Source organism: Pleuronectes platessa, chromosome 15, assembly GCF_947347685.1.
Source record: "Pleuronectes platessa chromosome 15, fPlePla1.1, whole genome shotgun sequence".
NCBI classification, from domain to species: Eukaryota; Metazoa; Chordata; class Actinopteri; order Pleuronectiformes; family Pleuronectidae; genus Pleuronectes; species Pleuronectes platessa.
The window spans coordinates 13759099-13770053 of record NC_070640.1 but is presented as its reverse complement, the minus strand read 5'-3'; the positions used below and the strand labels follow the sequence as shown (position 1 = coordinate 13770053).

Here is a 10955-nt window from a genome sequence, read left to right as displayed (position 1 = left end):
CCACAGCATCCTGTATTTATTATCCCAGAGTTCTGAGAACCACGTTGAATAGCCAGCGAAACTCGATGAACGTCACTTACATTAATAGTGTAGTGAAGTTAAAACACCGGTAAGTATTGGTACCTGCAAAATGTATGTAGCAATGCATAACTGCTAATTTCAAATTTAAAGAGATAGAAGTTAAAAAAGACCAGACTCGCATAGAAGATTGGAAAGACGACGTCATTGTATTGTACAAAACACAGTGAAGTTACAAATGCTACTTCTAGTTAGCACAAGAAATTACACTACATTAAATATCAGTGCTATAGCCAGCATATTAGTAGCTTCTGATCTCTAGCTTCAAATGTACTTTTTTTAATTTGTGTATTTATTAAATTGTGACCAGTCTTTGGGGAAAAAACTTAAGCGGGAAATATAATCTGGAAAAAAGATTCTAGGTATTCAAAATTTAAAAAGAACACTCGAATTGATCTTAGTCAACTTTTAAATATAGAGAAACATGCATTTTTTATCTTAAAAATAAATAAATCTGGCCAGTCCTAAATGCTAGTTCTCTCATTTCACTGTGTCTATATACAGTTTGTCCACCAGGCGGCAGCAGCGTGAAATTTCTTTCTTTTTGTGAAGTTGCATTAGCTGAGTTCAGACCGCGAGCTGAAAGCGGGAATGAGTGATGCTCGTTTGAAGCCAAATGTAAAAGTGCAACCTGATCATTGTGGCTGTGTTACAGGACTGACACTCTGCGTCTGATCAAATGTAGAAACCGAGGCTACAAGATGAAACAACTGGACTGAGGAGGAGAAGCTGCAGGACAGAGCAGGTGGACAAACACTCAGGTCCAGATTCTGCTGCATCTGCTCCTATTTGGATTGATGCTGTTAAATGGGTGTGAATCAGGTCTGAATCCTCAGCCTGTGTACTCGACATTTCATCACACACATGTTCCTACTGCACCTGGCAGAGCTACACCAGTCCCCATGAGGAGAGAGAGAGAGGAATTTCACACTCATCTAACATCCTCCTCCTCCTCCTCCTCCCTGTTAGGCTGTTTCTGCAACATCTGGACCTCTGAGAATAAATAATGTTTAATTCTAGCACCATGTGCTGTCATAAAGTATAACAGAAAATATTATATATATATATATATAGACTAGAGCCAAAATAATCCATTGATAAATCAATTAAGAGAAAAGTGATACAAATTGTACAATTCAATTGCTAAACATTCAGAATATCCTCGGGTTTAGGCCTCTTTATGTGAAGATTCCCTGCTTTTCTCTGTTTTCCATATTTCACAGAATATCACATTGTAATGAACAGATCAGGCAGTTTAAATATGACACAGTGTGTGCAAGAAAAAAAAATCAGATAAAACAATAAAAGAGAATCAGTGTTAACAGTCAGATAATAGTAGATAATCAAGATTATTGGGTGATGGAAATATCTGTTCTTCACACAGTTAGGAATGATGATTTAAATGGAGAGTTCATTGTCTGTCATTGTTTCAAGTAGCACACAGGACGTAACTTTAAAATGTCAACCATGTCTCTCTGCAGAGCTGCAAATGTGACTGCAGTCTCAGCGGGACACGTCCACACGGTGTCACTGTAGCACCGATCCTATGAGGCCTTTTCCTAAATGACCTCTAGTGAGATTTCCGGGTGATTTGTGATGGTCTGAACTTTTAAACTCTTGTTTACATCAGAGGTCGTGACCTTCTCCAAGGAGGTTACGTTTTCAGCCCTGTTCCTTGGTTGGTTTGGAAGCAAGATCACGCAAAAACATCTTAACTGATTTCCCCCGAAACTGTGTAAAAGAATGTGGTATGGGTCAGGGAAGAACCCAGAAATGATTTTTCACTTTCTATAACATTGTGAGATTTGGTGTGTTCTTTATAAGCCACGTTTAGGTATCAGATTTCTGTGAGTGTGTTAAATCTGGTGCAATTTGATTGAATTCAAGGCATCTGTTGGGCCCTGGCGGAGGTACACGTTCTAATGAAAATAATATGGCCTTTTTTCTACATCGATATAATGTCACACATATATAACTTTACATCCTCCAGTATATAAAGAGTACCAAGGAGTATTGGTGTTTGAATTTAGTTTCATGGAAATGTAGGTGACATCTCTCCTGATCTGAATGTTTAAAATGTGATCTTATAATGAACTGGTTATTTGTAGTGGCTTCTCTTTGTCCTCTCCTTTCTTTAAAACAACGCTGAACCCTGGAAGCCACAAACTCCCTGACGAACACGCTCTGAGGTAGGTTGGTTTTAAAAGAAAACTGTTTCACTACTATCAACCAGTGCCTGTGCTCTTATATTTTCTTATCTCTCCAAGACACACATCACCGTCAACACAGGCTTGTCCTCCTCCTACTCCTCCTCCTCCTCCCCACCCCCAACCCCAGACCAGAGCCTCTGACCTGGTAATACACACACACAGCCACACACACACATACACACACGGCCATATGTTACAGCCAGGACGAGCCTCCAACCAGTAATTAGGGGGATGGTGCCGGACACTTGGCTGCGCCGCTGCAGTGGAGGTGGAGCAGCATGATTCATCTTCTCCTCTCCTGAGCATCATGTCGTGGTGAAGCCGCGTTCACAGGTACTTGCTCTATGAAGATGCAGGGGGAAGGATAGAGGCCGAGCTGTGTTGTTATTCTCCTGCGCTGTCATTGTTCCAGAGCAGGTCGCTTGTTTGTTATGGTCTCGAATCACACTGGCTACGTTTGGGGAGTACACAGAGGTCTCTACAAGTAAACACACTGTCACACACACACACAAACACACACACAGCCATTTTCACCTTTGCCCTTCGGCCTTTATCTCTGCTGAGCAGAAATGTCAGCTTTTGGTATCAGAGGAGGAGACTTCAAATGAAGGTGCTGGATATTACGATCAATATTCATCTGGCAAAGGGTTCAGTTCAAGCCAAATATGAAGGTTGAGAAATTGTGTTCATATTGTGTTTTGATACAACCCTGGATCAGCGTCTATGCGGCAACACAGTCCACTTGTGCATGTCCTCTTTTGAGATCTTGAAATTCACGCTCTCTGGATATCAGTTTTAGACACAGAGAGCTTGGCCTGTCTCTCTCTGACTAGGAGCTGAGGAGGGGGAGGAAAGAGAGAGAGGCCGGGTAATGCTCTATGTGTCTGTGTGTGAAAGAGAGAGAGAGAGAGAGAGGGAGAAGGAGGAGGAGGAGGAGGAGGAGGAGAAAGAGGGGGTTGGCTCTGGTGTGATGTGAATGGAATAGAATCAGCACGAGAAAGAGAAAGAGGGAGGAGGACAGCACAAATCAACCTGCCTCTTGACTCCAACAGCAGAATAGAGGAGCCGGCACAGACACACATAGGGAGATCTTGAAGTGTGTGTGTGTGTGTTTAAATTGTATTTCTGGACAGAGGAAGGGGACGGGAGGAACTGAGGGAGGAGGAAAGCAGCCTCACCGTGGAGATAGATAGCAGAAACATGCTGTCATGGGGAGAGAAGGGGAGGGAGTCGGCGGAGAGGAACAGGATGACACAAGGCAGGGTCGAGCAGAGCTGAAATGTGGAGGTAAGCTTTTTCCTTTCCGCGTCGGGATTAATGGAGGATTCAGATTCCAGCCGCCCCGCGTCCTCTCTCTCTCTCTCTCTCTCTTGGTGATAATGAATTCAGGAGGATGGATGTGCGCACCGTGCCACGTTACCCGTGTACAGGCACGCGTGTGCGCACACCATCCAGCCAGAGACAATGTAATGAGAGCGACAGAGGATGTGCAGTCATGGCCCGGTGGTATCGTGTCCTCGTCCGGCTTCCACCTCCGTGCCCGTTGTTCAGTTGTCAGCTCTCTGTTTTATTCTGCCGCGCAGCGAGGCCCGGATCGGATCAAACCGTTTACGCGCAGCGATGTGGGTTTAAATCCAGCTTCCAACCTTTGTCGCATTTCATCCCTGGCCTCCCCCCCTCCCCTCCCCTCCCTGTCTCCCGACACTCACTCCCCCCTCCATCACCACCACCACCACCACCACCATCATCTCCCCTGTCTCCCTCCATTGTGCACCCTCTCCAAACCGGGCAGGGTCGTCTTTTAACACAGTGTTGTGACATCGCCAGGACGCCGGTGAGGAACCTGGTGGCTGCAGGACTCAGGGGGGATGAGGGCAAGGTGGGGGGAGGAGGGGGATGGAGGGACACTGAGAGAATGAAAGAGAGACGGAGTGGGGGGAGAGGAGATGCATGAACAAAAAAAAAAAGAGAAGCGGGGATTTAGATCCAGATACATATTTTAAAAGCCACCAGTCAGGGGGGGGATGTGCGGCGGTGGATGGGTGGATGGGTGGGGGGGGGGGGGGGGGGGGGGGATTTGCGTGGATAAAGGGGGTTGTAACGTCCCTGCATGTGACGTGCGCACACAATGATGGAATGGAGGAGCACCAGCCAGGAATTGGGGTGTTGTTTTCAAGGTGGCACAAAAATGAGGGATGCGGGTGTCGCCCCCCCCCCCCCCCCCCCCCACACTTCCCCTCCCCTCCCCTCCTCACCTTCCTCCCTGCCTACCCAACTCACCCACCCACCCCCTGCACTCTCTGGTTTAGGGATGGGGTTGTGTGTGTGTGTGTGTGTGTGTGTACGAGACGTTTGGGTTTCAGGGGCAGGACGAGGCTGCTGCTGCTGAAGGGAAAGAAAGGCAGGGATGGAGGGGGGGGGGGGGGGGGGGTATTAAGCAGCACCAGCTTACATAAGCCAGTGCACTCAAAGGACAGGCCATTTAATTTACATTGAGCCGCATGGTTCCTCGTACAATGTGGTATGCACTGTGGTTGACATGGGCAGTTTGAATGATCCAATGCAGTGGGTCCTGACGTGGTGGTTCGGGGGTGATGTGTGATGACTGGACGTGAATCGATTGTGTTTGTGTTGATGTTTTCCATCAGGGTCAACTCTAACTGTAGGGCTGTTACTGGTTTTCCGGAGGACCACTCACAGAACAGTTTTGCCGTTCACACCTACAGTCCGTCTATTAGCTGCTCTTTCTCTCTCATATACACATTCACTGCATTCGCAATTGTCAGGGGCAAATGTGGGATTCAGTATCTTGCAGGACGGAATCAAACTGCCGACCTTCTGGTCAGTGGACAACCCGTCCTATCTCCTGAGCCACAGCCGCCCTGTGTGTGTGTGTGTGTGTGTGCATGAAGTTCACTGACAGCAGGCTGCTAACAAGCTTATTCCTCCTAAACTTCACTGCTGCAGACTTATGTGCTGCTGCTGTCCACTGCCCTCACTGCATTTACAGTTTTCCTGTAAAAGCGCTGAGACTCTTAGTTATGTCTAAATAGTAAAAAAGTGCCGGTGTATGCCTGTGCACAGATATTGTATCGGAAACCGACTTAAACCAGAATAAGTGAAGCCTCTCTAAAGCATCATGGTGTAATTGTCTTTGCAATCCCCATAAATTCAGAGCGTCATCTTTATTCGGCTTAAAAAACTCAATCTATGAAGAATTTATTTCTCAGTTAAATTGATGGAATCTTTTGGTAAAGTAGTGGTTTTCATATGGTCACATAATTGAACCATCTCTAACAGTAACATGGATGACGTTTACCTGTCCGCCTGCTATTACTATGTAGTTACATCCTTGTTTGCCATAACGGACAATAGGCCTTTGGATTCAGATTGCACTTCGAGTGTCTGTCTTTATTACTTTCCCAATCAGTGTTTCCATCTCGTAGAATATTAGAAAAGATTTATAAGTCATTATTTCACCGAGCACACTCAAAGTCAGAGATATTCAGTTTACAGTCATTGATCATCACATTTCATCACCTCTTAAAAGCTAGAAGCAGAGAAAGTTTGGCATTTAAGCTTTGATTACTTAAGAGAACAACTTTCAAAATTGCTGCAGTTCATTGATGGACTAATTGTTTCATGGGGGGATACTGTGACTTTCAGGATATATTTTTCAGTCTGGACCCACGTTCAGTCCTCATGAAGTTTCTGCATGAACATGCTAGGACCAGTCTGTTGCTCCTAAGCTCAGGGGCTGTTATTCATTTAATATGTGAAACTCTCACCCAATTTATTTAAGTGGCCAAGGTCACCGATGGTCCATGAGCAAAAAACAACATACGTGCGTTAGGATACTGTCATTTCTCAGCAGAGTAATTTACAACCTGTGTGTCTTTTCTCAGATCAGTTTCCTCTGTGGGTTTCGTACTATTCCAGGTCGAGTAGGAGGGAAACAGTCAGAGGAGACTATTGAATCGATCGGCCTACTTTTATTTCCTGCACCACACAAAAGCCAAAAGAGCTCGACTGGGTACCTGTGTCATGTTATGGATTCTTATTGTCCAACACAGAGACAGAGCTGTGAATATATACTTTAATCCCCGACATCAGAAACCAGTGTAGAGCTCTAGGAGACGGCTCTGTTTATCAGGGTCCGTAAATGCAGGTGCAGTAGTGACTAACCTTTCCACTGAATAATGATAATGACAGTCCAGCAGCATCACACAGTCGTGCAGCACGACTGGGTTACCCTTCAGAGCCGGTAGCTAATATTATCTGAAGCAGTTTGTCGGGCAGAGTTTAAACTTCGCTTCTCGTTGTTTGTCCTGTTTCTGAACTGATTGATACTGTGACTCCTGAAATGACTCCTCACCCACAGAGCCTCAGCCTCAGCCGCCAGCTGACAACAGGCATCAGTTTGCTTTTCACAATAAATACAAAAAGATGGAGATGACATAAATGTTATTTCTAAAGGTCTTTGTTCTCACGAGGATCCTTATGTGTGTATTTTAGCAAAAACTAGAATAGATTTGAGAATAGTGACTCTAATGCGCTGTTTTGTGAAGATCACTGTGGGAATTTAGATGAACGAGTTGCAAAGTTACCAGGCAGATTTTGCTCTGCTCTGAGTCAGCATCCTATCAGTCCTCTCATTTGGAGCCATTTTGCATGGCTACACCCCGGCAGGCTCCCTGTGGTGGCTCAGCGAGGAAGGCAGTTGGACAGGCGGAGCCTTCCCCTCGTTGGATGGCAGGATGCCGGCAGAATAAGCCACTGGGTGGATCCTCTTAGCTTGTGCTTGGTTGTCACCTGGCCCCTGTTGGCACTGGCTCTAATGGAAGATCAGGCCTTATTGCTTTTATTTAAGTTTGTTGCCCTTTTGTAGCCATCCAGTTGAACTTTCCACTATTACAAAGGATTGGAAAAAACAGCACAATCACTCACTCCCAGTGTCAAAGTGGGATTGCAAATTTTGAGATAAATTAGTGTGACAAATATTCACTGAAGGTCTTTATCATTCGGGGGAATGTTAGTCACTGTGGAGACGCTATTCTCTTTCTGAAATGCAGCACTTAATGCTTTTTAAGCGTTTGCACAAACACAATTCTGTCAAATGCTCAAAATTACACGTGGGAATAGCAGCCATTAATGTCACAGCATCCAGCAAAGAAAGTGATGCGTTAAGTACAAAGAAAGTCATCGTTGTTGATGAATGATGTCGCTAAATAAATGATGTAGTGAGATCCTTGTACGCAGAGAGACAGTAACTGAACCAGGCACATCTAATAACAGAACCCTGATGTAATCGTCCGAAAATACGTGGATGCTTCCGTCTTTATGAGACATCTTTATGTAAGCATGTGCTGTTAATACTTGTGAATCTTTCGGTTATATTTACACAACCCACGTTAATAAAAAAAAAAATACTTGACCCGCGTTCACACAATGCCCCTCTCTGTTATGTCACACATACATAAAACCATCCAGTGGTGCAGCAGCTCCTTGCTATTGTCCACGTTGCTATAACAGGAAAAGTGCACTCACGGGTATTCAGAGGCATTGAAAGCAGACCAGGAACCATCATTCATGGTTGCACCACGTCATGGAGATAGAGATCAAAAAGGCAGAAAAAAAGGAGAGTAAAAATACCATCATGAAAACATTTCTGTTCTCGGGGCCAATGCATGAAATACTGCAGGTTATACATTTTCAAACCCAAGGGCTTCATTGTTCTGATACATCTTCGTGGAGGTGGTTTCAACCGTATCGGTTCCACATCGGTTCCGTCATGACGTCCACATAGACGTCATGACGAATGCAGAAGTGAGAGCAGTCTACCTCTCAGTTCTGCGTCGTGTGTTGACTCTTACGTGACCGAACAGCGACCGCGCACACACAGGAAACTGACTAAGAGATTTTACCTCATGAAGTAGCAGCGACGAGGGCTGGGGGGGGGGGGGGGGGGGGGTCTCATGTTTGCTTTGAAACGAAGGTCAATCTTATACCTAAGTGAACAAAAACAAAATTAGCTGCAGAAATAATAATAGTGGCCCCCCCAGCCTCTAGGCAGAAAGTTAAATTGAGCAGGTTCTGTGCATAATGGCTCAATGAATCATTTCATGGAAACCTTGGTGTTTTCATTCACAGGTGTAAAACCACAGACGCACTGAAGCTGTTCCTTCAGTAAAGCAGCCTATGATTACTCTCGTGACAAATCAGTAAAGAGAAAAGGTCAGAATTACCATTTGAGAAACAAACACAAGTGAAAAAGGATTCTGTGAATATGTTATAATCAATCCACATGATTCAGATGTTTACAGTTTAAAGCCTTTATTTGTCTCTTCATAGATTAAATCGGTTTTTAATGCATTTTTAATGGATGTGAAAGTTTTGCCAGACTGCCAACTTTTGAAAGCATAATGCAGTAGTGCTGCTTACCAACACGTCCACAAAAGCCATAATGGCATTAGGGTTCAGTACTGATTCATAACATCTTGATGGCCTCATGTTCTCTTTTATGAGATGTATTTGGAGATTTGTGAGAATATGTATGACCAGGCCATAGTGCTCTGGGACTGAGCACCCACCCAGACATGCCAAGCGCCCACATGCCACACTCAGAAGTAATATCTTGTACCAGAAGCAGTCAGAGTGGGTCACCATGAAGGGAGACCTAACTTCACCTAACCAGTGTGTAATGTGTGACGGGTTAAGTGATCAGCACCTCGTCCCAGAGAAATAGTTCCAACCTCCCTGTATGAAATTGTGCAATATTAGTGTATTTCACAGTGGAAGACATGAAGTAATAAAAATGGAGGTAGAGACTGAAAAAGGGAGAAGAAATACAAATCTCCACATAGAGAAGCTTTTTCTTCAAGGAGTAACAGGTGTAGTTTAATCTTCAACCTGGCCTTGATTTCCTCCGTCAAATGTGCCTGGTTTCGCAGCACGGCCGACTTTACCGATTGCCCAGCGCTGTGAGAGTCTATTTCTCCAATTAATGTGTCCTCTGAAATCCTAATGGATATGGACCGGACTGGTGCAGATTGTGAGTTTCATGACGTCCATTTAGAGCCGGCCTTTCCTCGCCGCCGCGCTCCCGAGTCGTCAGCAACGCTTATCGAGAGCAGCTGAAGACAGATTTGGGAGATTTTCAGCTGAGAAATGGGAATGAGTTTGGGCTCCGTCGGCTCTGCTGTCGTGTCGCCGCCACCCGGCCACATTTCGGTGGACAATAGTGATGGTCTTCCTCTGTAGGTGGGGGTAACATGCAGTGCCCTAAGAGCAGTATTGGGCTGTTTTCCTCGCCTCAGAGCTTACACAGATGACAGGGGGGGTAACAGTGAACCGTTGAGCTCGACATAATAGATACAGTCATGAAGCTGAGGGTCAGTTCCTTTCCCCGTCACACACACACACGCCTACTCACAAACGTGCACACACACACACACACACACACACACACACACACACACACACAGGGGGTTGCAAAGGGACAGCTGCACTTCCTGTCATGGTTAGGACAGTGTGCCGCATCTTTAAAGCTCGGATACTTATTTTATAGAGTCAGCAAAGACACAAACCATCTCTCAAATTTCGGCCTTAAATCTGCAAACACACACACACACACACACACACACACACACACACACAGACATGGCCTGCCACAAGGTGTATTTTCAGCTACACAGGAAGTGGCAGTGCTCTGCCAGTACACAGGGTTGATGTCATGGCAAATAACACGTCAAACAATAGTAGTGTGAGTTCGGTACTTTCTTTTAGGGAACATGCACGTAGCTTAGATGTCAGAAACAATAGCGCTTGATAATGTTTTTTCTAGAGTGCATCACTTTTAAGTCGGGCTATTTATTACAAGAGGAAGTGAGGTTTTTAATAAGAACAATACTATAGAAGGAGCTCTTCGGAACAGCTTCCTCTTTGCATTTATTGAAACTGGGGGGTCACTGTTAATGCATCCGCTTTGAGTAGAACAAAAATAATAATAATAACAATGTATGCACTGATTGTTCAACTATCAGATTAATTGCAGACTCCCAGTGACTCCCGGTGTCTGACTCTACTACACTGTAGCAGCTCATTTCTCCATAGAACAAAAGCAGCCCTAAAAAAAGAACTGAAACTGTACCAGATGACGTTAAAGGCACGTGGCGTGACCTTTTCCATATTAGTTTACTGTAAAACATGAGCCAGACGTGCACAAAGACACAGACGTTTGGATTTAAATCATAACAAATCAGCTCTAGTTTGTGTGCATCCTCGATGGTTCAGGAGTGGACGAGGGAGCGACCAAGCCATGAATAATTAACATCTTGGTAACCCTCGCCCCCTTTCGCCCAGCCTCATTCATAATGTATGGTGCGGAAGATTTATTTTCAATTTTTGAAGGACACATTTTAAAGGGGAGCAGCTCTCCTTGAAATTAAAGTTATTTGATTGTGCGGAGACGATGCTGTGGCCTACTGTACAGCCCGGGGGGAGGTTTGACCTCCACATACGACCATAACAACGATGCCATACAGCAGAGCAGATGCAGACAAAGACGGCTTTTCATTGACCCCTTTCTGCTGATTGGTCCTTCTGCGGGAAAAGGCATTTAACATTTCCTCTGCGTTTCCTCTTTCTGGAGCTAAATCCTGGTCCTTC

General features: G+C 45.0%; 1 protein-coding gene across 2 annotated transcripts in view; it reads left to right on the top strand.

The window, feature by feature from the left end:
• Positions 1–2415: 2415 nt before the first annotated feature.
• zmp:0000001168 (signal-induced proliferation-associated protein 1) overlaps positions 2416–10955 on the top strand; it is a 33265-nt gene continuing 24725 nt past the window's right edge. The window contains exon 1 of one of the 2 annotated variants that reach the window (XM_053440984.1): positions 2416–2621. The gene's annotated coding sequence lies outside the window, so the exon portion shown is untranslated. Of the gene's footprint in view, positions 2622–3221; positions 3576–10955 lie in introns of those variants that run through there. The other variant, XM_053440982.1, reaches the window with a different exon arrangement.